At 42.1% G+C, this 25,370-nt stretch overlaps 1 protein-coding gene across 3 annotated transcripts in view; it reads right to left on the bottom strand.

The window, feature by feature from the left end:
• The window catches only part of CACNA1E (calcium voltage-gated channel subunit alpha1 E), a 313,512-nt gene that overhangs the window by 258,906 nt on the left and 29,236 nt on the right, over positions 1-25,370 (bottom strand). The window lies entirely within an intron of this gene.

Raw genomic sequence — 25,370 nt, 5'->3', positions numbered from 1 at the left:
CCCCATAGATTTCCATTTCATAGGTTTCTTAATTTAGAAAAAAAAACAACTTTGTTTATACAATAACACCACATAGCATCAAAACTGTATGCATATTATCACTCCAAAAATAAGTAAGTTTGTTTTTAAACCTTTACACAGAATTTTCAATAGTGTTCACAATAATTTCAATGTTCTGCCTTCTACAGAATGAACTTCCATAAACTTTGAATTTATAAGTTAAATGAAAACATTAAGCTATTCATAAAACTAACTTAATTGTCACCCTTTAGTTATTTTAGAAAAGGTATGCACCATAACAAACATCTGTCTTAATGCAGAAGCTTTAAAAACATTTCCTTTAATGTCAAAAGCAAAGATATGAAAGCCTCTACTACTGTCATTACTCAACACTGTCCTAGAAGATTTAGTTAATCCAATAAGAGAAGAATATATATAGTAGGTGAATTGGAAAGAAAGAAATACAATAACAGTTATTTGCAGTTGATGCAACTTTCTACATTGATAACCTAAGACAATCCACAAATAAATGATTTCAATTAATGAAAGGCTTTAACATGATTGTTGGAAATAACATCAACAAACAAAAACAATAGTATTTTACACAGTAGCAGAGTTTAATTAGAAATGCAAAAAATCCAATTCCTTTGCAAGAGCAGTAAAATTATAAACACACTTAGAAATAACCTTTATAAGGGCACATGGGTGGCTCAATCATTTAAGCAGCCAACTCTTGATTTCAACTCAGGTCATGATCTCAGTCATGAGACTGAGCACCATGGTGGGTTCCATACTGGGCATGGAGTCTACTTAAGATTCTTTCTCTCCCTTTCTTTCCCTGGCTGGCATGTATGCACTTGCTCCCTAAATAAATAAATAACCTTATAAAAGATGTGCAAATCCTAAATGGAGAAATCTCCCACACTCTTATAAGACGTAAAATATACCCCAAATAAATGAAGAGATATTGGCAAGACTTAACATTGTGAAAATGTTAATTCTCCCCACATTACTCAGTAAACACACTGCATTTCCATTTTGGGTTTATTTTTGTGTATGGTGTAAGAAGGTAATACAATTTCATTCTTTTGCATGTAGCTGTCCAGCTTTCCCAACACCGTCCATTTGAAGGGTGAGATCCCCATGATATATTCTTGCCTCTTTTGTTGAAGATTAATTGACCATAAAAAAGTGGGTTTATTTCTGGATTCTTTATTCTGTTCCATTGATCTATGTATCTATTTTTGTGCCAGTACCATGCTGTTTTGATTATTACAACTTTGTGGTATATCTTGAAATCTGAGGTTGTAATACCTCTAGCTTTGTTCTTTCTTAAGCTTGTTTTGGCTATGGGGATCTTTTCTGATTTCATACTTTAGAATTATTCTCTCTAGTTCTATAAAAATGTTGTTGGTATTTTGATAGGGACTGCACTAAATCTGTAGATTACTTTGGGTAGTATAAGCATTTCAATAATATTGATTCTTCCAATCCATGAGCATGGACTATCTTTTTTTTTTTTTTTTATTTTTTACAAATAGTTTATTGTCAAATTAGTTTCTACATAACACTCAGTGCTCATCCCCAAAGTGCCCTCCTCCATGCCCATCCCCCCCTCCCCCCCACATCCATCAGTCCTCAGTTTTTGTCAGCATTCAAGAGTCTCTCATGGTTTGCCTCTCTCCCTTTCCCCCACCATTTCCGCCCTTCTTCTCCCGCTTGTTCCTCCGTCAAGTTCCTCCTAATCCTCCTATACGTGCAAACATATGATATTTGTCCTTCTCTGCCTGACTTATTTCGCTCAGCATAACACCCTCAAGGTCCATCCATGTTGCTACACATGGCCAGATTTCATTGTTTCTCATTGCCATGTAGTATTCCATGGTATAGATAAACCACATCTTCTTGATCCATTCATCTGTTGATGGACACTTAGGCTCTTTCCATGTTTTAGCTATTGTGGAGAGTGCTGCTATGAACATTGGGGTACATGTGCTCCTATGCCTCAGCATTTCTGTATCCCTTGGGTAAATTCCTAGCAGTGCTATTGCTGGGTCATAAGGGAGTTCTATTGTTAGTTTCCTGAGGAACCTCCACACTGTTTTCCAGAGGGGCTGTACCAGTTTACATTCCCACCAACAGTGTAGGAGGGTGCCCGTTTCTCCACATCCTCGCCAGCATCTAGAGTTCTCTGATTTGCTCATTTTAGCCACTCTGACTGGCGTGAGGTGGTATCTCAGTGTGGTTTTGATTTGTATTTCCCTGATGAGGAGGGATGCTGAGCATCGTTTCATGTGTCTGTTGGCCATCTGGATGGAGCATGGACTATCTTTACATTTGTTTGTGTCAGCTTCAATTTATTTCATCAGTGTTTTATAGTTTTTAGAGTAGAGGTCTTTCATCTTTTGGGTTAAGTTTATTGCTAGGTATTTTATTATTTTTGGTGCAACTGCAATGGGGTTGTTTTCTTAATTTCTCTATGACTTCATTATTGATGTATTTCCTAAGAAAATCTCAAGATTTAAACAAATTAATTCTAACTTCATATACAACTATACGGCCCACGGTTAGCCAATTTTAAAGACAAATGGAGAGGGGATGATTAGCATTACTGGTTATCAAAAACCATTATAAAAATATATTCATTAAAAGGATAGACAAATAATAATCAGTGGACTAGAACTGAGAGCCTAAAAACAAACCATTCATTTGTGGGAACTTTGTACATGAACAGAAGTGGCATTACAAGTCAGTGGACAAAAGATGTACTACTCACTAAATGGAGCTGGGAACCTATGGGGAGATACATAGGTATATTCATACCTCACATAACACACAGAAACAAATTTGAAAAAGATGAGGACCTACATAGGAAAAGCATAATTTTTAAATTGAACTAGAAAATGTACAGAAATAATCTTTATAGCCTTCCTGGAAAAAAACCTGAATGACCAATAAACATTCCATATCTTCACCATAATCTTGCATTTTCCTCTTACACTATATCTGTACCAACTCTCTATTATAAAATGCGAATGGAGTCTGACTGCCTAGGAGGCAATGAACTCTGTGCAGGTAACAAAATTATATTTTCTTAACAGACTTCCAAAGACCGGGGCATACCCAGGATCCCAATTTTTCCTACAAAATGACTAAAACTAAAAGGGGTTATAGCTGGGAATATCACTCTTCTATAAGCGAGGTATCAGTCCCATTTTCCCCATGCACACAAGGATTCCATAACAGTTTTTAAAGATAAGGAAAAGCTATAACATGAATGGTAACCAGATGTTCTCCATATCAGTGATGGAGATACACAAGGAAACCAAGTTCATGTACTAGCAGCAGGGAGTGTCCAGGTTAAGACTCTAAGTTAGGAAAAAAATGTCCCCTACCCAGGAAAATTTGAACTACAGTAATGCAAAGGAAGAAAGGTAATGTATCCCCTTTCCTCAATTGTACTGAAAATCAAATTAGCCATTCATCTTGGGGTAGGTGACAGGCTGGTTTAAAAAGGAAAAACTCAACTCATTGACTAATCAAACAAACAAACAAAAAAAGAATCACTGATAAAGAACTGAAATGCATACACTCATGGAGAATCTAGCTTTCCTAGAAGAAGCTCCTACAGTCTTACCTTTGACAGAATACAGACAGAAAGACCATGTGCAACCTTCTCTGCCCCTGGGGAGTGGTTTGTACCAGCCCTCTGTTGAGCAAGGGAGAAGCCTCCGACCTTTTGTGTGAGGTGCTGGTCAGTCACATTCACACACACACACACACACACACACACACACACACACATCCTGTTGTCCCACCATATGGGCCATGAATCATTCAGAAAGCTTCTGAATCAATTATTCATCCAAACCAAAGACCAAACGTTTTGCTAATTGTCCAGGAAGGAGGAGTGAAGGGGGAAAAGAGACTGATCGAAGGAAATGGAATCTGTGCCAATTTGACAATTGGCAGTATTAATACATCATTTATTTTAAACAAAAACAACAATTTTTAAAAAAGCACAATGAGAAGGAAAATAGCCTCTTCTAAGTTAATTGGATAACTAATATGGATACGGGCTGCCTCTGAAATGGGAGGGGAGTAACATACTGCCTTCCCCCAGAGTCCTAATCAAAGCACTCAACCCCATGGCACCTCATTCTCTGTCTTTAGCCTCACAACCCTTAGCTTGACTGGGAGGTCAACCTCCATATACACACTGCTACTGGGCCTAAGTACGTTCATGGCCCACATTTTTATTCCTGCTACATGGGCCCAGGGCTGGGAAATACACCTGGACAGAATACAAGTGAAATGAGTACAGGGCTTAAGCTGTGTGATTCCCACACCTGCCCTGCTCCTCAGCTCCGTGGGCAGGTACACACTGATCCTTGTTTTTCACCTCCTCATTCATCCCGCATTTGTTGGGCATCTATTACAAGTCTGAGAAAACCCCTAGAGAAGAAGGAAAGGAGAATATGATGCTCAATCTCAATGGAGAGATAAGGATCACAAGAATAACCAGAGAAGCGGCACTGTGTTTGCTAATATTGGGCAAACACAGGTAAGTATTGAGGGAGTCCAGGAAAGGAAGGGTACCTTCCTGAGGAGTTGGGTCTTGAACTGGTTCCTACAGACAAAACATCACGGCACAGACTGGCAAAAGGCAGGCGGGATATAAAGAAGGTAGTGTGAGATGAGAAAGGCACTGAGTCTGGCCCATGTCAGTCATGACACAAGTCAGGCAATGGACATGAGGACAAGGAGCAGAAGACTCAGCGGACACACATCTGGGATGTCACACTACAGAGTTTCTTTTCCACATGAAAGAAGAAAGAAAAGTTTGTCCAAAGGTCCTCATCATGACAGAAATATGAAAAAAGAAATTATTCAGTAGCACCTGCAATGACAGACCAGGCCGGTGAAAACCTGAGGCTGGACATCAAATTGTGATACTCTGGCAGGGAACGAATCCACTGATGACAACCCCGACAAGAACAGAGATGGAAATAGCCAGAGAGACAAACAAAGTATTGGATTCATGAAGACATCAAACATAACAGAAAAGTCTACATGACAGGAAGGGTAATAAAACCCAAGTAAATTCTCAAGCTTGCAGGTTCCTTAGAGATCATTTAACAGAATAGTCCTGAAATGTGGGTCACAGGCTCTTTTGATAAAATCTATGGACCCTTTCCCTGGGGGGTAATGCTCATATATACTAATCTTTAATAGCAGCATTTCAAGTGATTCAAGGTTCCCTAAAGTCTATCTATCCAAAGCTTCCAGGCTGCAAGTGAGTAAATTGTAGCCCAGGTTTTCCATAGAAGGGACGGGAAGTGCCTGGAACAGATCCCAGTATTTGTGACAAACCTGAAGGTCTTTTCCTCATAACCATACAGACTAGTGACATTACTGATAGAAACAGTGATGGTGGAAAGTGTGTGAGGAAAGGATTTCCTGTTCAACAAGAAAAATCAAGGAGGTAGAAAAAATGAAATAAAAAAATTGTAGTGAGAGAAGTTATTCTTTCTGGAATCTGTTTGCACTTACTCAAACAAAAAATTCACCTTTTTGTGAACACTTGACTTTCTGTTTTTGCTTTTGTTTTTAATATACAATTAAGTTTGGAAGGGGTTTGTCTTTCAAAAATCATCAAGCAGGTTTCTGTCCTCCCTCCTTTCACATAAATACAGAGAAGACAATTCTCAGTGTGCTCTGTTGGGAAATGGGTCTGCCTTCAAACAGCAGGTCAGGGTCATGAGTAAAATAAGGGCTTAACTGCTGTCCTTGCTGTGGCAAATTCATTTCCAAATGTCCACCCAGGCCTAGAATTTTCATTCCAGAACTGGTGACCTGGGAGAGTTTATCCCCATTAAATTCTTAGGGTTGAGTCCTGGCAAAAGACCAAAGGGGTCAGGGTCAGGGGCTAGGGATGCTAAGATGGGGGGAAGAAAAGATATTCCCTTGGAGCAGTTCACAGAAAGGCAGAGAATCCAGCCTTAGAATAGCTCATAGAAATGAGCTATGGTCTCTCCAAGGGAAGGAAAAGGCTTTTAAATCCTTTTAACAAAATAGCTACTGATAAAGAAAGCAAGTTGCTAAGGGAACACACTGCCATGCTGTTTGCATGTAGCGTTCTCCTTACTATAATGCATGGTGTGGAGGATACAGATGAAAATATAGATGCGGATGTACTTTGCTGCAACATCAGGCAGAAATATATACGACAGATCAGCAAGCACACATATGGACAGATCATAAACTATAAGCCCGTGCCTCTCTTCTTCAAGAGCTGCAAGAGTTCTTATTCTTATTCTTACTTTCTACTCTTTTTATTCTATCTCACCTCTCCAGCCTGGCAGCTGCTTGCAGCACCATCAAACTTTAATGGACTCTCTTCTCTGCAGCACCATGGCCTGAATACAGAGAATTCCATAAGGTGTCTCCGTGACTCCTTCTACCGATGGGTGATAGGCATGGAAAAAGGCAGACAAAGAAAAGTACTACCAGCAGGGCAGGTACCAGACACTCTCAGATATGCCATTCCATTTAATCTCAACTCTACTAGAAGACTAGTATTTCTGTCTCTTTTTGTAGAGCAGAAAATTAAGACTCAGAAAGATGAAGCAATTAGCTTACAGTCATATCACCAATGAGGACCAGTACCTGTATTTGATCAGTTTTGACCTAGATGGGCATTCTACTACAACACACGATATCTCACTGCAATTGACTAAGGCTGACTGCCAAATTGTCAGTTATGCAATTAATATTTTTTTTAATGTTTATTCATTTTTGAGAGAGAGAGAGCAAGAGCAAGTGAGCACACACAGGGAGGGGCAGAGAGCGTGGGGGACTCAGAATCTGAAGCAGGCTTCAGGCTCTGAGCTGTCAGCACAGAGCCAGACGTGGGGCCCAAACCCACGAACGGCAAGATCATGACCTGAGCTGAAGTCAGACCCTCAACCAACTGAGCCAACCAGGCGCCCCAAGTTATATAATTAGCATTAAAAATCTACTACAAATGCAGGATCAAGCTTCGTGCTGTACATGTATGTATGCTTACAGCTTACAAAGGACTCGGGTAGGGGATGGGAGCTAAAACAAAAAAGATAAAAAGCATATTCTCCATCATAAGAATTTAATAATTTAGCTGCTAATTATAAGGAACTGATTTATAACATTCTGATCAATCCAGAATAAGAAAAGAAAAATGAAAAAAATCTAAGAATATAGATGAAAGAAATGAAAACAATAATCTATTACAATAAATACTAATGTGTATATTCTTTCGAAAGAGGCAGACTCAAGTGTGTAACTGGAAATCAACACGAAAATGCAGAACTATCATAGGATTTTGATTATTTAAGTATGAAGGGATGGTAAGCATATAAGGGACTAGAGAAGAAATAAAATGGATCGGTTTCTTGGAGTAAATAAATTTAAAACCAGAACTGAAAAGGGAATTTTTTTGAAAAGGGTAAGGAGAGAAAACGAAGACCACACACATCACCCTAGCACTGCTATTGTTCAGTTCCCCTTATTTGATACAGACCTGCTTTATTATCATTAGGTGAATATAGTTATTCTACTAGGTAAACTAGGAGTCATGAATACAGATCTAATATGAAGTCATTCTGGGACCATGAAGCCCATCCAAGGTTCAGGACATTTTAGAAGCTAGTATGACCCAGGGCCAGTAACAACAGACTGGAAATGCAGGGACATCAACTCCATCTCAGCTATACCAACCATTTCTGTGGGGCTTAGAGTAACTCAAGGAATATATTTTCTCATTTGTGCTTCCCTTTCTTCATCAATAAACTAGGGAATAGTAAGAGATAGAATTTATTAAAAACCTATTATGTGCAAGGTGCTGTGCCAAGTGCTCTACATATACTGTCTTACGATGCTCCTAAAACACTCAGAAATACCCTGAATCCTTAATTTCCTAATGAGGAAACTGAGGCTAAGAGGTTAAATAACTTGGTCAGTCACAGAGCCAGGTGAAGACTTCAAATGCAGAAATATGTATTTCCATAGCCTTTGTTCTTCCCATTCTGCCAGCTGTTCTGCGTTGTAACACTAACCTATTTTAAAGAACTAAATGGAAAACCTGTCTAAAGTGATTTCAAGATCAAAGTGATATCAATAATCCAATAATATGTTGTTCTTTTAATCCCTTTCAATAAAAGATGTTTTCCTAGTAATTAAAACCAAATAGTGAGTTTCACATTCTCCTGGATGGATTTTGACATACCTACCAATAGATACATCCCTTTACTTTTGTTAGTTACGATGCATCAAGATTAAAAACTACAGAGCAGGCAGCCACCACGAGGAAGACAGGATAGCATCATGGCTGATGATATGGGCTTTGGAATCAGACTATCTCATTTGAATCCTGGTTCCACCAACTACTAGCAGTATGATAAAGGGGAAATTACCCAACCCAGTGAAGCCCCTGGTTTCCTAATCCAATGATGGTAATAATAGTATCTACCTCATAGGGTTGTTGTGAGAATTAAATAAGAAAATGCTTTACAATGTTTAATCGAGTGCTTAGCACTGACCATCAGCTGTTAACTAAGTCAGCAGTCTTGAGTAACTAGGTAATCCCAGCTCTCTATCCATTCTTCTTCTTCCTGCCTCTTTACCTAGCATCACTGACAAGGGCCAACTGCTGAACAAAAAAATCTCTCTTCCAGAGTTAGACATAGGAAATATCAAAGCGACTCCTTTCCTTAAGTTCATGAACTTGGGATCAAACTGGCCTTTTCCTTTGGAAAAAGACAGCTCTCTTAGATTCAGTTACATAACACCCTTTTAAAAGGCATGTTATACACTGCAGCAAGGAGTGACATAATTAACATCCCCAAGGACTGTTCCAATCCTCTGGCCTTAATAATAAATCCTTCCTTCTCCAAAGACCCACCACAACCATTTACTTGTTACTGACTCCCCAATTTATTTGTTGTAGATGTACATGAAGTAAACTTCTGACTTCTTAACCTTGGATAGAAAAGATATTAGTGAACTGAAAAAGCTGGTTTTCCCTCTGAAACTCGCTTCTGATTCTCTATTCTATTGGCCACAGTTTCAAGTTTGACAGATATTAACCAGCAGCGATATCCAGGCCAACATACATATTTTATAAACAGCTCACCTGGCTGACTACCTCTGGGCTTTGTCAACTTAAAGAGGAAAAAAAATACAAAAATTAAATGAAATAAACTACTTGCTTCTCCATCTTATCTTCAAAGCATGATCAAAAGAGGTGGCAAAAAGAGTTCAGGGGCTGCTTATAGCAGCATCTAGTTTATGTGTTGACAGAGCAAAATGAAACCAAATTCCCAGTGACCTCCCATCTCCTTCTCATTTAACTCTGCTGCTGTGCCTTGTGCTACTCACAACTAGGCCTTTTACATGTTAAGCACGTAATAAAGGTGGATAGATGGGACAAATAGAAAGCTAAATGGACAGAACAAATTTATTTGTACATTATTTCCTCCTGATCAAATGGTGTTGAGTTCAAATCAACATTATCTATATACATACAGTATCTCTATATCAGACTGAAAGCTCTTTGAGGGTAGATATCTTATTATTTATCATTTTAGACCCAAACTTAGTAAAATGTTCTGTACATGCACAGTAAATATTCCTTGAATCAGTATTACTAGTAATTATAAGAAGACATTTATTGTAAATCTGCTGTATGTCAGACAATTACATGCATTTTCTTATTTAACTCACATAGACAATGAAGAGGTCACTCCCTGTCCTCTAAAATTAATGGTCTCCTTCCCATAGTGTAGGGTTGTTGCTGAGAAGTAGCCACACAATTAGAGATGAGATTTCTCAGTCTCCTTTGCAACTAGGTTGAATCATGAAGCTGGTCCTTGCCAATGGGATGTTAGTAGAAGTTACGTATGTCACTTCCATGCCAAAAAATGTAAAAAAAAAAAAAAAAAAAAAGAGCGTATCTTCTTCATACTCTCTCTTTCTACTCTCATCAAGAGATGTAAACCAAGGGAACCTAAAAGATGACAGAACCACCAGATAGAAAGGAACAGAAAGCCAAGGACACAATGGTCTATTGAAGGGGAAAGACATACATCTAACCCACTGCAGTCTGGCGGGCGGGGGGGGGGGGGTGGAAGGGGCACCCAGGGGGAGGAGGCAGGGTTGTTTCAGACAGCATCGAGTGCTACTCAATCTAGTACATAAAATCTTACAAATGGGATATTTTAGATTTAAAAAACAAGGTTCAGATAGGTTAAATAACTTACCCAAAGTAACACTGCAATGGCAAAGCTGAAGTTCAAGCTCAAGTCTGCCTAACACTGAAGGCCTTAGTGGTTCTACCATAGTGTACTATAAAGATGATTTGATGTTGGTAATGGATGGGTACACACCTATAGAACCACTACTTCCCCCACTACCAGGTACAGTGCAGGCAACATCAGACTAAACTTTCTCATTCCTCCCTAACCCTGAGTTAATGGTAAGCTCCATGTGGGCAGGGAATATAGCAGTTATATTACTGACATATTCAGTATCCAATAGAGTGCTTGGAATTCCATACATACTTAAAAAACACATGATTGTGTTTTAGACGGATGGGTGGATGGTTAGGTGGAGAGATGGAAAGGTGGATGGATAAGTGGGTGGGAAAGGAGTGTCACTTGGATAAATATTATACAAGGATAAGCATGATGAAAAGGGGCCAACCACCTCTTCCCCTGTCACACGTCCTCCTGCCGCAAGGGCCAAGGATGCTGAGAGTCTTTGCAGACTCTCTATTATACCTTCTTGTCCTACATTTCAGGGAGAAGAGCTGTATCTCTAAACATCTAATATTATTCTCCTCTACCAAGCAGTAATCAAATCAAGATCTATATTCAAACTGAAAAATCTTGAGAAAAATATGTTTTTCTTTTAGGGCAGTAAAACAAGATATATATACACACGGGGTGAAGGAAAGATGGGCATGCAACCACTGAAAGAGAGTCAACCATCCAAGAAGCCATTTCTTATCAATGATAAAAGATAAAGATCTCAAAGGCTGACCATGGAATACCTAACTCTGAACAAGGATCTGGGTGCCTCTGGCCCAACCTACATCCTTCCCTTCTAGCCACTTCTAGAAACTGGACCATCGAACCCAGAACTAGGCTATGTCTTGACCACATTGTACGTAGCTGCCTTATGTCCATATATATATATATATATATATATATATATATATATATATTCTAGTCCAACCAGGCAGTTTCATTCATGAGTGCGAGCACTGTGTCTAACTTCTACTTCTACTCCCCCAATCACATCTACTCCAGACTACATACCAGAAATCTTTAAGCTTGACTAAAACCAGACTTTAGCTTCAGGCAAGTAACTTAGAACCAGAGACAAGAGCACCAGGTATACGTTGGCCCCTCTCCAGGCCTCAACTGTTTCATCTGTAACAACAGGTCAGACTGGATCCGCCCTTATCCTTTCAAGTGTGAGACTCCCTTTTTTAATGTCAAAAACTTAAGACCTAATTTACCCCCTGGAGGAGTTATTTCATTAATATAGCCCCATAACAACTTTGTTAAATAGGTGTCATTATCCACCTTTACTACCACCCCCTCTTTTTATAGAGATCCTCTAAATAATGTCCTCTAGACACTAAGGCTTACAAAAGTTTGCCTGCAACCACTGAGCTACTAAACAACAGAGCAGAAATATGAATTCAGCTTTGCTTGTCCACAAAGCCCAAATTGATAACCACTATGCTATACTGACTAAATGGGGGGAAACAAAACCACTACTCATTCACAACGTCTTTAAATATATTTATATTTTAAAAAGCACAATGGTGCTTAAACACTTTAGAAAAATGATACTGTGGTACATATTTGTGGGAGGTGTTGTTCAGAAAAAAAGCTAATGCTAAGTGTGGCCATGAATCTGCACACCCACTGCAATAATCCCGGGATCTCTAGAGTCCCAGAGCCCACTGACCTAAAACCACTGGACTAGCTAGCTGACACTAGTCCAGTGGGTACATTCCTTCTTCAACTTCCTATCTGTGGTTCTAAAATTTGAATTTCTGGGTGACTTCTTAGTGTGTAGCTTCAGTCTGGCTCAGGGGACTTGAAGTCAGGGAAGTTCCCTCTCCTTTATTTATAGTGGTATCTGGTCAGATCTTTGAGTTATCACATTAGAAATAGGGAGAACCCACCCAAACCTTGAATTTGTTTGTTAAATCTTTGAGTTATAATATTAGAAATAGGGAGAACCCACTCAAAACTTGAATCTGTGTATTAGAGAAGAGGAGCCTAATCTCAAATTCACTTTAACAGAACTTTAAGAAGGAGCTAGTTTCTGGGGCACCTGGGTGGTTCAGTCTGTCGAGTGTCCAATGTAAGCTCAGCCCATGATCTCGTGGTTTGTGAGTTTGAGCCCTACCCTGGGCTTGCTGCTGTTAGCACAGAGCCCCTTTGGATCCTCTGTCCCCACCCCCTTCTCTGCCTCTCTCTCTCGCTCTCTCTCTCTCTCTCAAAAATGAACATTTTTTTAAAAAGAAGAGCCAGTCAGAATTGTCATCTCGCATGCGCGCACGCGCACACACACACACACACACACACACACACCACCCTCCATGGCACCTGCCTCCTCCTTACCCAGTCTTTTATTTTGAACGAGGGTGAAAAATGAAAACAGAGAAGAGCTAGGGAGAGTTAGGAGAGGACAAGGAAAGAGCAGGGAAGAGGAAGCTGGAACATTAAGGAGCTGGCTGCACTCCTCTGAAGAGGGGAGGTGGAATTTAGGCAGTCACTGGGAAAGACCGGGGTAAGTGGGAAGCACCTCCCCATCTCCAGCACCAGAGCCTAGATGTGAAGCATCCATCTTGGTGACCTGCCTCTATAACACAGGATACAACACTTACCCAGAAAGGGAACCAGGAGGTGGCCTCTATTTCCCTTTTCCAAATGAGTAGAGAGTACACTACAGAGCACTGTGAGCTCTCGCCAGATGGGGGCCCTAAACCAAAAAATGTTATGTTTATGGTGGTTATTAACCAGAGTTCAATTAGGATCCAGATCCAGCATCATGATGTGTCACAGGCTATGAAAGCAGGAAAAAGGGAAACATCCCACAAACAAACATGTGGGTTGGCTTGATCTTTTGACTATTGTTCTTTCAGAAAAATAAGTCATGATAATCATATAGCAATGTTCTTAGCAAAGCATTTTTAAAATAATTTCTCTGCTGAATATCAAAAATAAAAGCCCACACACTCATCAATTCTTACCCATTATTTGAATCAGTAGGAGATGCTCAGACTGTGAACCCGGAAGGCAAGACTATGCCCCTGCTCTGGGCAGGGTTAACAGATCTTTAGCATGTAATGGGCTAGATTATAAGGTCTACAGACCGAGTTTGGTAAAACTCCAATAGGTTAAACAAAATTATAGTTGAGGGCCAGTATTGGAAGGAGGAGGCAAGATAGAAGAGAGGGACTCTTGGTGGACACTAATTCTATATACCTAATTTTGTGTAGACAAAGAATCATTCAGGGAAGTTGTGCTATCTTCTCGGCAAGCATTACCCTATCCTCATTCATTTACTGTAAACCTGTCTGCTTCCCTGCTCCAAGCCATGCAGCGGATTCCCATGGAACATCCCTGGTGATGCCAACAAGGCCCTGGGGGGATGACGTGGCCCCTGCCCCGGTGCCCAGCCTCCCTTGCTTGCCATCACCTCAGCCACTATACAACAGGCCCACTGGCCTTCTGTCTGTTTCCCAGACCTGCCATGTCCTTTCCCACCCATCCTACCCTCGGCCCATATTCTCCTCATCTCACCCCCTTCCTTGTTCTCTTCTTTTTCCAGCCAAATGCTGCTCAGCCTCCAGGTGGCCACATCAACAGCTACTTCTTGAGCATTCTCCCTCAGATGAGGTTAGGCTTGCAATTTAACCACCCACCCAGGCCCCTAACACTTCTCCTTTGCAGCACTTTAAATACCATTAATTTAAGTATATTTAGTGTCTGTCTGCTTTCTCTGCTAGGCAGCAAGCTCTAAGACAAGAGAAATGACATCTGCAACTATGGTTGTATCCCTCATAGCCAGCACAACGTTTGGAACACAGAAGGTGCTCAACTCATACTGGCTGCCTCCACTCTTGCAGTTTCAGATGTGGGTACTAGGCATGCTCAGCCCTGAGTGGGCCAGGCCGGGAGAGACATCATCCTCGTCATCCCGCCTCACCAGATTTTTGATTCAGGCGCAACAGCAAAGACACGCCAGACCAGTCCGTTTTAGTTTCAGCTCCCCCATGGCCAGTGATGTAGCCCTGGGCTCAGGAACAATTCTCTGAGACCAGCTTGGCTCCAGACGAGTGGGAGGAGGAGGTGAGATGCATGGGACCCTCACAGTGACGTAAGTCAGGAGACTTTAATGCAAATGCCATCTCAAGCGTGAAGCAGCCACACCTGTCACTCAGCCTCCCAGTCACAGTCCCAGAATTAGAGGCCAGGGAGAAAAGCCATGGCCTTGAGTTCCTCTCCTAACTACTGTGTCACCAAGGCCCAGGCTCCTGACAGAAGAGTGGCAGCTGAGACAGAAAGAAGTGAAAGACAAGGGTTGGAGGACGTGGGAGCTCAGCCTTTCCTGTCAGCTCTCCTCAGCGATAACTGGAGCTCTCCAATGGGACATTCCTCCTGAAGGAAGAGAGGCATTCTCTTCAGCCTTCCTTTGTAACAATAAGACCCCTCTGATCCGTCTATGTGCAGTAGGGAGAACGGAGGGCCTGAACAAAGCCAAGAAAAATAAATTTAAAAAGGGGGAGGAATCTAAGTAATATAATATTTTCATTACTGATAAGATTAAAAATGAAGGCCTTGGTTTCAGCTTTTACTCTTGGAATTTCTTTGTTGCTGTTGATAATAACTGTAGAAGGATTTGACTAGTTTTTTTTAATGTTTATTTATTTTTGAGAGAGAGAGACAGAACACAAGCAGGGGAGAGGCAGAGAGAGAGGAAGACACAGAATCTGTAGCAGGCTCCAGGCTTCCTAGCTGTCAGCACAGAGCCCGATGCGGGGCCTGAACTCACAAAGCATGAGATCATGACCTGAGCTGAAATCAGATGCAACCAACTGAACCATCCAGGTGCCCCAGGATTGGACTAGTTCTGATGCAATCAGATACACTACTAAAAGAAAGCAAGAGATAGCCTATGTTCAACTTGTAGAAAACGTCTGTCTTGAAACAAAATGACAACTAATGGAAATCTGTTAATTAGCCACAGTTCTGGAACCTGCAATAGACTGTAGTGAAACTGGTCTCTGTGGCTGCATGTTTTATGGAGACAAATGACTATTCTAAACGAGCCCTACAGAACCAAAGTATTTCGAATGCTTTCCTTGTTTATAGGCCTTTGTTATTTTAAAAGTACACAAGGTACTTTTTGTGTATTTTAACATTTATCTTCATAATATCACTGTCCTGGGGGGAGGTATTACTACTCACTGATTTGGTATTTTGCTTCATTACCTTTCAAAACACTTTTGCTGAGGCAGCTGTGCATACAGTGGATACAGCATGAGCTTTGGAATTGTTGACAATAGAATTAAAATAGCATTCCCTCCCCTTAGTAAATATTTGGCATTGAGCATGTGACTTGGCCTCTTTGAGTTTTGGTTTCCTCACCTGCAAAATGGAGATAGAATCTGCCTTGCTTTGTTTCTATATTTAAAATGATCTGTGCAAGGGCTGCACTGGTATATGAAGGCTTTCCCATTTAAAATAAGACAACGTAAGCTCCTGGCAAAATGGGAGCCATCACCATCACCATCAGCATCATCATTAAATTATTTTACTTGTCACCAGACGTGATAAAGAAGCTAGGGAAGGTGTTGTCTTCATTCCGTCAAGGAAACAGAAGCTAAGATCATCTATGTATCACCTGGCATCACGGAGAGAACGCATATTAGAGTCAGGACCAGAACGCAGGATACCCGAATCATTTAATCCACTAGATTAAACTGTTTTCATATAAGTTCTGCATATATATTGCAGCCAACTAATAAAAAATCATGTTTGTTTCCTAGCCCCTCAGCTTGATGGCCGGAGCACGATCAAGCAACAGCAGCTTCTCACTGTCAGCGATAGCCAAGCACAACTACAATCACACCTCAGATCTGGAGTCAGCAAACCAGCACCTGGGTCCCCACTCCCCACATCCCAGCTGCGAGACCCTGCACAAGGTGCTTGGCCACTGGGTCTCCACTTTTTCTTCTGTGACAAACAGTAAATTAGGGGAAGCTGGATGAATTGAGCATCCTCCTAAACTTCAGATTCAGTGATGAAGTTTTAGTGACCACAGACTCGACTTTCCTTTGTCTGTTCTCTTTAAGACCAGTACACCCTCGTTTTCCTTTCAACATCTGCACTCCTCCACTCACCCCTTCCTGTTGGCAACCACACTGTACTCCTCACATCTGCTATTTCCTGACTCCAGTGATACATAGATTAAACTGTGCTGCCGAATTTCACATTTCACACTGACGCATTTGTACTTAACTCTGGACTATATTTACAACATAGACACAAGTGCATAGATCTCTGCCCAAGTGGGGAGACATGTATCATTCACAGAATGGAGATGTAAACACTCCCTTTAATTCTCAAGTCTACCTTGTAAATCTATAGAATGAGCATTTATGTCATATCCATCTCGGCTTTGTAAACATGCCTGAGAATTTTCACCCCTGCCACCCTATTCCACACACACTCATGCACTTAACTAAGAGTGCTTGCATTTAAGTGCCTTAGAATGGACACAGTGGTCTGACTTAGAAAGCAACGTGCCGTTAATTTTTTTCCCTATGTTACTCTACATGGATGTAAATCCAGAAAAAATAACCCCAAACCAATCTCCCCAGGATTCTGAAGTCTCCTCCATTCCCTTTCCCACCTCCTCCTTATTGACACTGTGGCCAATTCAGGCCTCACTCAGTTAGTTCTGTCCAATCTGAGCCTCTGTCAGTCAGCGGGGGAGACAAGAAGCAGTCTTTCAGGAAAGAAACCATGCCAGTCAACGATTTACACAGAGAACAAAGTAGCTACTCAATAAATATCTGTTGAGTGAATCAATGATGGCTCTGAAGATAGAAAAAAGACAAGGTTCATACATGAGAACAAAATTACTCACCACCCCAGGAGTAATCCCAACTCAACTGCCTGTCAACTACCAACTGGGATTCTCATTCAGAGCCTCCCTGAAGGAACGGGGCTTGTCGTCAGCACAGAGCTGAGAGGAGCCCTCTAAGCTCCACTTTTTGCCTTCTGGCCCCCTCTGCCCCAAACCAAAATTCCTAATTCTAACTCCAGGGTTCCCATCATTCACCCATCTGGAGGGAAATGCATTTTTTTTAAACCCACTAAGGTCCTGATGAAAGGAGGTACTGCAAGCAGCAGCTGTGTTCCCCGGATGTGGAGCTAGATGTGAAAACAGAGCCGGTGAGGAGGTGGAGGTCTTCGGGTGAGCAGCCACCAGCTGTGCCGGGAGCAAGAAGTTGAGAAGCAGTCTAGCAGGGCCCCCGCCACCAGCATTAAGGCACTGGAGTCCTCTTCCCCTTCTCCGACTTGGCTCCTCTGGAGCCCAGCCCCTCACTTCGCCTCACTCAGCCTGCTTCCCCACCTCCAGAGCGATAAGCTCCAACGTCCCCTCCCTCCAGTCAGCCCTTCTGTGCCCCCCGCCTCCCAGCTTCACCCACTCAGAGCAGAGAGGATGAGTACAAGACAGGTCTGTAAAATCCTGCCAGGCTCACTGGCATGAAGATGCTATATAAATACCAAGTGCCACCGTACTATTACCACAGAGATTTAAATTGGGCTGGGGGCCCCGGGACTGCATTCGCAACACCTCCCCCACATTCTCAGCACCGGAGAGACAGTGCTCCAATGGGAAAACTGCTTTCCTCGATGTTTAGCTGCTTTGGAAACTCGTGTATTAGGGCGGCTTTCTTACAGAAACCCTCTAAAAATACCTATCAATGTATATTTAGCTCCAGATACCATCCTCCTACCAACAGGCTTTGGGCTGAACCGCTCTGCGCGTGCCACTGGCGAGAAGCTGGGGACACGGACTGACAGCCCCCAGCATCTCTCTTCTGCGGCATTTCCTTGGGCTTTTCTCTCCCGTTTCCTCTTCCTTTGTCTTTCCTCTCTCTGCTTGGTTTGCACATCCTCCCCAGACTACAGCTAAAGACACGGCGAAGGCTCCCCCAACCCCATGCCCCTTCCTCAGAGTGGATTGCGTCCAGGAGAAAACAGACCCATGCGGCATCCAGAACAGAGTTAGAATGAATCATCCCATCCCCGCCAGAGCCTTCAGTGGTTCCCCACTGCTTTCCGGCTTATGAACAATCTCAGGAGCAGGGCCAGCACTGGCCCCTGCTGCCCTCTGTGGGCTCAGCCCTCAGCTCCCCTGGCTGGCTCTCCAGAGCTGTCCTGCCTGCTCTCACTCTCTCGTCTTCAAGAATTTGGACGCAGTATTCTTTCCCCAGAAAAGCTCTTCTCCTTCCTCATCTAAGCCCCACCTGCCCACCCTTAATCCCAATTTAAATGTGACTTTCCCCAACCCCCCCCAGAGCAAGCCCAGGTGCCCTTCTTCTGGGTTTTCATGATGTGCGGTTCCCAGTGGGGGGCACTTGGCGCCATCCCACGCATGCTCGGCACAGGGCCTGGCACGCGGGTATGCAGCCATGTGTCTTGAAGGAAGACAGTAGGGTGGGGACAGGTGATCACTCACTCCCTGGAGTGAGGGCCTTGGAAGAAAAAAGAAGAAAAGCCCCAGGCTCAGATACACCTGTCCATTTTCCAGAGGAAAATTTTTTGCACACACGTACTCACAGTTAAGGGAATCGTCAAAACAGGTCATTTCCCACGGCCAGGCTGGCCACGCTGATGGCACAACATAATCTGAGAAGTAACGTACATACACACAGACACACAGACACACACACACACACACACACACACACTGTGTGTGTGTGTATGTACATATGTGTGTATTATGGCCTTTGGCATATAGCTTAACAAATGCCCACTTTCACTGTATGGCAAATGTCAGGTGATCCAATACAGCTGCTTCCTCCTTACCACCACCCCCAAAGCCACTTCTAGAAGGTTGTGTCTTCAGTATTCAGCCCTGGCCCTGCCTCCATCCCCATCACCCAGGAAGCAATCCCAAAAGGTAACACTGAGAACTCCGTAAATAGGTCCAAATGATTAAAAGCTCCATACTTCATAATAACCTACAGATTGAGTTCCTAGCTTTCTTTTCTCTAACAGAGTAATCAGAATGTGAGCAAGCTTGCAGGAGGGGAGGGAGAAGGAGAGGAAGAGAGAGAGAGAGAGACAGATGCCATATACCCAGGGGAAGGACTGGGAATAGACAATACTTTCCGACTTCTAGTCCCAGGCTTCCCCCAGTAGTCTCTTTTGTATCCTACAGGTACAAGAGAATCTGAGATGAAGCCAGTGATTTGACTCAATTAGCAGTTACTAAGTACTATTACAATCCAGGCACTGGGGCTACAGAGCTGAACAGCGTTGAAAGACAGTCCTCGCTTTCATTTCCCTGATCTTAGCCATGGTTTAGGAGCATTTTGAGTGCCCTTCTCCATCATTTGCCCATATTGCTAGTACTCAGATTTATTATAAAAACTAATATACCATAATGACTTCAAATAATTTAAAATCCTCCAGGTGGCCTAACAAATGTTTAGAAACAGCATGTCCTGAATTGTTACCAATACAAGAGATCCCCAGTTATGTAAGGTAATAGTTTGTTAAAGGAATGGCAAATTCCACTGCCTTTTTTTTTTTTTTTTTTCAAATAGTTTATTGTCAAATTAGTTTCTACATAACACTCAGTGCTCATCCCCAAAGTGCCCTCCTCCATGCCCATCCCCCCCTCCCCCCCACATCCATCAGTCCTCAGTTTTTGTCAGCATTCAAGAGTCTCTCATGGTTTGCCTCTCTCCCTTTCCCCCACCATTTCCGCCCTTCTTCTCCCCCTTGTTCCTCCGTCAAATTCCACTGCCTTTTAAAAGAAATGAGAATACATTAACTTTGGTGTTTCTTAGTTCCAGCATTTGCCTGCATATTCAACAATATGAGTATGTTCAATAAGTGGATAAATGAGTGAATGAATGGACAAGGCAATTAATGAACTGGTAATTCAGTTTTTGTACATTAAACCCACAGGAATTAAGTAACATGTCTTCTTAACCACAGAGCAAGGAGTTTTATTCCAAGCCCACAGAGAAAAGTCCTAGTATGGACAGATGGGACTCTGGTCCTCCTCAAGTCACACGTGAAGTCCCACCTCTGGGTCAGGGACATCTGCCAATTTATGCTCCTCTCTGCCCATCCCCCATTGCTTCAATGGGACTGAAGGAACATGCAATCACACTATAAAACCACGGAGCCTGTGAGGTTGGGTGGTAGCTGATGGTGTGAGAAAATGAGCGCTGAAGAAGGAACTTGGTGTGAGAAGATGTGGGCTTAAGTCTTGGATCAAATGCCTCCTAGTACATCACATACCTTCTCTAAACCTCAGTTTCTTCATCTAAAATGAGAATAACAAGATCTCATTTGGCGGATTATGAGGATTAGATGAATAACGCACATATATAAACTTACTAAACCATGAACTCTCTCAGTTTACAGACCTAAGAATACAGAAGGTTAGAAGGTCAGAGGTAGAGGCAAAACGTAGTGGCCCAGGTCCCCAGCTACCCACTCCTTAGCAAAGGTCAGTGATAGGTCTTTCACTGAACCAGCTTTCTGACACCTCAGCACCCCCTCCCTCGCTCCCTCCCCTCTAGTCACACACTGAGAGCTGAGAAGTTGTGCAGCCTCAGCCTGAGGCGCTGTGTCATGCTCCAGCACCTGTCATTCCCCCTGTACACAGGAGGAGAATGAGAGGTGACGCCTGGAGCTGAGGTGGGAAGCAGGAGCTGCTGCAGGGGCTCCTGCAGAGGCGGATGTCAGGACGCATGGAGAGGGGGCTGCACCAGGCAGGGCACCAGTCCTGGGTCAACGGCCACAGTTGCAACTCCTTGATCTGTCCTCAAGAAGCAGCTGATCTTACACTGAGCACTTAACCTGCGTACAAGACGATTCACATCTAAAGCCGGATCTGCCTGCCCTCCTGGGTTGGTATTATAACATATTTCACTGCTTCTAAGACCTCAAGCGTTGTAAGATGCCCCACGATTTCCTTCTTAGTGAAGAGAGGAAAATGCTATTGATTAAACTATACGATGTCATTGTTGTAAGACACAGGCTTATGTGGAAGATACTCCAGCTTGAGAAATGTGCGTTGTTGATACCATACAACGTGGGACATGAAAGTGTGACCCTAAGACTAAGTGTGATTATCCATTCCTGTGGGAGAGAACTTCAGGACCCTCAGCCCAGATTTCAAGAGTGCCAAGTCCTTTCCATGGAGCACATTCACATGTGAATTAAAGGGAGAAAGAGATCAGTAGGTGCAGGAAGAAAACGGACGGTCTTATCGGTTCAGATGGGCAGCAGTGGCCTTTCGGCAAAGAGCCACAAAGAATGGAATGTTGGAGGGCTGAGTAGGGAAGAACAGAGAGGACAAGTAACTTGGCTTAGGGTTCACCACCTGCGCCCATGCGTGTGCACCCCCACAGGTGCAGGCGAGGACATGAAGGTCCTTCCTGGCCATGCTGTAACAGAGGATCTCGATGACTCCTACAGACCTGTTCCTCGGGCCACATGGCAACCCGAATGGGAAGGCAGTGCTAAGAGCTTCCATCAGTCTTCTACCCTCCCGTCAGAGCCCGCTCCTCCGCCTTCCCACACATCCTCGCTCCCAGACCCCACACCAGAAGAGCGGATTCTCCGTTAGAAGTGTTTTGACCTGTCACAATGCCTCTTAAAATGTGACAGCCTTCAAGTTGTACACCGAAGCACTTCTAATAATTAATCATAAGAGCCAAAACCAGAAAGCAGTCTAGTTGTCAAATAATTGTAAAAATGGAGAAATGCACATCTTCTATGTATATCTATTTAATAAACTGCTGGTCAAGCATTACAGATTTTTACCAAAATGTGGATCCATACAAATTTTAGGATAGTTTGTTCTAGTTTTGAGAAGAATGCTGGTGCAATTTTGATTGGGATTACATTGAATGTGTAGATTGCTTTGGGTAGTAATGACATTTTTTAACAATATTTATTCTTCCGATCCATGGAATGTTTTTCCATTTCTTTGTGTCTTCTTCAGTTTCCCTCATAAGTTTTCTATAGTTTTCATCATACAGATCTCCTATATCTTTGGTTAGGTTTATTCCTAGGTATTTTAAGGTTTTTTTGTGCAATTGTGAATGGGATCAGTTTCTTGATTTCTCTTTCTGTTGCTTCAAGAAGATGTGGTATATTTATACAATGGAATACTACATGGCAATGAGAAAGAATGAAATCTGGTCATTTGTAGCAACATAGATGGAACTAGAGGGTGTTATGCTGAGCAAAATAAGTCAGGCCAAGAAGGACAAATACCATATGTTTGCACATATAGGTGGATTAGGAGGCAGTTAATGGAGGACAAAGCGGGAGAAAAAGGGGAAAAACAGTTGGGGAGAGGGAGGGAGGCAAACCGTGAGAGACTCTTGAATGCTGAGAACAAACTAAGGGCTGAGGAGGGGTGGGGAAGGGGGGTGGTGAGCATGGAGGAGGGCACTTGCTGGGATGAGCACTGGCTGTTATATATAAACCAACCTGACAATAAACTATAAAAGAAAAAAAACAAAATGTGGAGTTGCACGTCCTATGCCCATACTATATTGAGAAAAGGCAGCAAAATTACAAACACTGAAAAGAAAGCTTTCTTGGCATTCAAAGGGTTGGAAGGAAACACCACAAAACAATTAAGAATTTTTCTTAATCTGTGAACTGTTTTTTTTCTTTTGACTTTCCAGTATTTTCCCGATTTTCTTTAATGGACACATAATAGTTTAAAAGAAAAATAAATGGACTAGATGAGAAGTTCCAAATGGCCTCTGAATATAAAATTCAGCAGGACCAAGAATTCACATAATCATAATATGTAATACACATGTATGATAGTATTTTTCTTCTAGACAGAATCACAACATTTCTAAATGACCTAGATTCTCTTGTATATCTTCCATTATATAATATATGTTACTTCTTTTAGGTACATTAAAAACATCACCAAGCTATTATCAAAAAGTCGAAAGATAACAAGCATTTCTGAGGATGTGGGAAAAAAGGCACCGCCTGTGCAATGCTAGTGAGAATGCACATTGGTACGGCCACAGTGGAAAACAGTGCAGAGGTTCCTCAAAAAATTAAAAATAGAAATACCATGAATGCAGTGATCCCACTTCTAAGTACATATCCAAAGGAAAGAAAATTACTATCTTGAAGAGATACTAACACCTCCATGTTCGTTGCAGCATTATTCACAATAGCCAAGATATGACAACAACCTAAATGTCCACTGATAGATGAATGGATAAAGACATACTCACGTGTGTGTGCACACACACAGAGACTGGAATGTTATTTAGCCTTAAATAAAAAAAAAAAAGGGAAGGAAATCCTTCCAGTTGTAATGACATGTATGAACCTGGAGAGCATTATGCAAAGCGAAATAATTCAAGCACTGAAAAGAAAGACACATAGTGCATGATCTCACTTATATGTAGAGTCTTTAAAAAAAATCAGACTCATAGTAACAGAGAAATGAATGGTGGTTACTAGATATTGGGGGTAAGCGAGACATTGGTCAAAGAGTACAAACTGTCATTTACAGATAAATAAGTCTTGGAGACCTAAGGTGACTATAGTTAATAATAATACACTATATGCCTGAAATTTGCTGAGAGAGTAGAGCTCAAGTGCTCTCAACACACATACAGATTTAGTAACTATGAGAGATGATAGAGATGTTAATTAGCTTGATTGTGGTGATCATTTTGCAATGTATGTCAAAATATTACATTGCACACCTTAAATATACACAATTTTTATTTGTCAATCACACCTCAATAAAGTTGAAAAAAATAAAACATAAAGCACATTGCCCAGGTGTGCTGCATTGTCTATGACCATGCACTTCTGAAACACTATGTACAAATTATCTTTATACACTAAATCATATTTAAAATTCAGTAGAATTTTCTTTTTGAAGAGAAACTTTCAGAAAACCCTTTTGTAAGGCAATAGATGTTTTTAAACACTGTTGTCTCTACCTATTTATCTGTTCCCTATGTTGAGGGGTTGGCTGCTTATGAGCTCTAGCTGAACATTCCAGTCCTTTACGCCTTCAACTTTTTTCTCTTTCACGTATTCACAATTGGTGTGAAGATTAAAAGTATAAATATTATGTCTATTCCACAAGATGATGCGTAGACGCGAACATTCTCAAGCTTTTGTTTTTCTCAGACTTTGTCTACCTCCACTCCTCTGTTCCCTGGAAAACATTTCCTCTTTGCTCCTCTCTCCTTCTGGCCAATCATGATGGTGGCTCCTAGTTCCCCCTCCTCACTTTTCTACTACATTCTCTTCTTTCCCACACAGGTTTGAACTACTGTCTGACAAGCATCTGGGTGTGGGAATTTCCATGTCACACCCCTTACTGTCATACCCACACAGGTCATGGGCTCCCCCAAAAGGCCTGGACCACTTCCCTCTCATGTAGGAACCGAAAACCACCTGACACAAAACCCAGTGAGGCATACCCACTATCGCCAGTCCTAAGGCCCATCACGTATGCTGCTAATGGCACTGGATAGGCCCCAAGAGAGGCATACTATACTCATTTTCAAAAAAACGATTTATAGAATAGTTAAATAAATCTACTGCCAATAAATACATGCTGCCTATGACACTGCATCGGCAACAATTTAGTATTACTTATCAAACATCGTAATGTGATTCAACTTTATTCCTCCTATTAATAAATCTGCAAATCATTAAAATTCTGTTTTTAGGACACGAGTCTCAATTCTCAGTTAAGCAAATATCCTTGGGGGTCTTCCCAACGTTCAAAGAAAAACCGCACCTTCCGGCATTTGAAGCCCATCTTTTGGGGGTGTCCCTCAGGCTATGGCAAGCTGCTTTAGTGAAAAGACTCACTGGGATACATGTGTCCAGCACTAGCCAAGCACAGAATGGAAAACCAGAAGCAGTAGCAGCCAGACTTCAGTTCTATAACCTCTGCCGAACACCACATGCATCTCCACAGAGGACCCATACTCCCCCTGCAGGCGGGTCACCTGTGGTCTAGGCCCATGGCGA

Source organism: Hyaena hyaena, unplaced genomic scaffold (assembly GCF_003009895.1).
Source record: "Hyaena hyaena isolate Hyena2069 unplaced genomic scaffold, ASM300989v1 scaffold_337, whole genome shotgun sequence".
NCBI classification, from domain to species: domain Eukaryota; kingdom Metazoa; phylum Chordata; class Mammalia; order Carnivora; family Hyaenidae; genus Hyaena; species Hyaena hyaena.
Note: the sequence above shows the minus strand (reverse complement) of the source record. Positions and strands in the feature narration are given on the sequence as shown.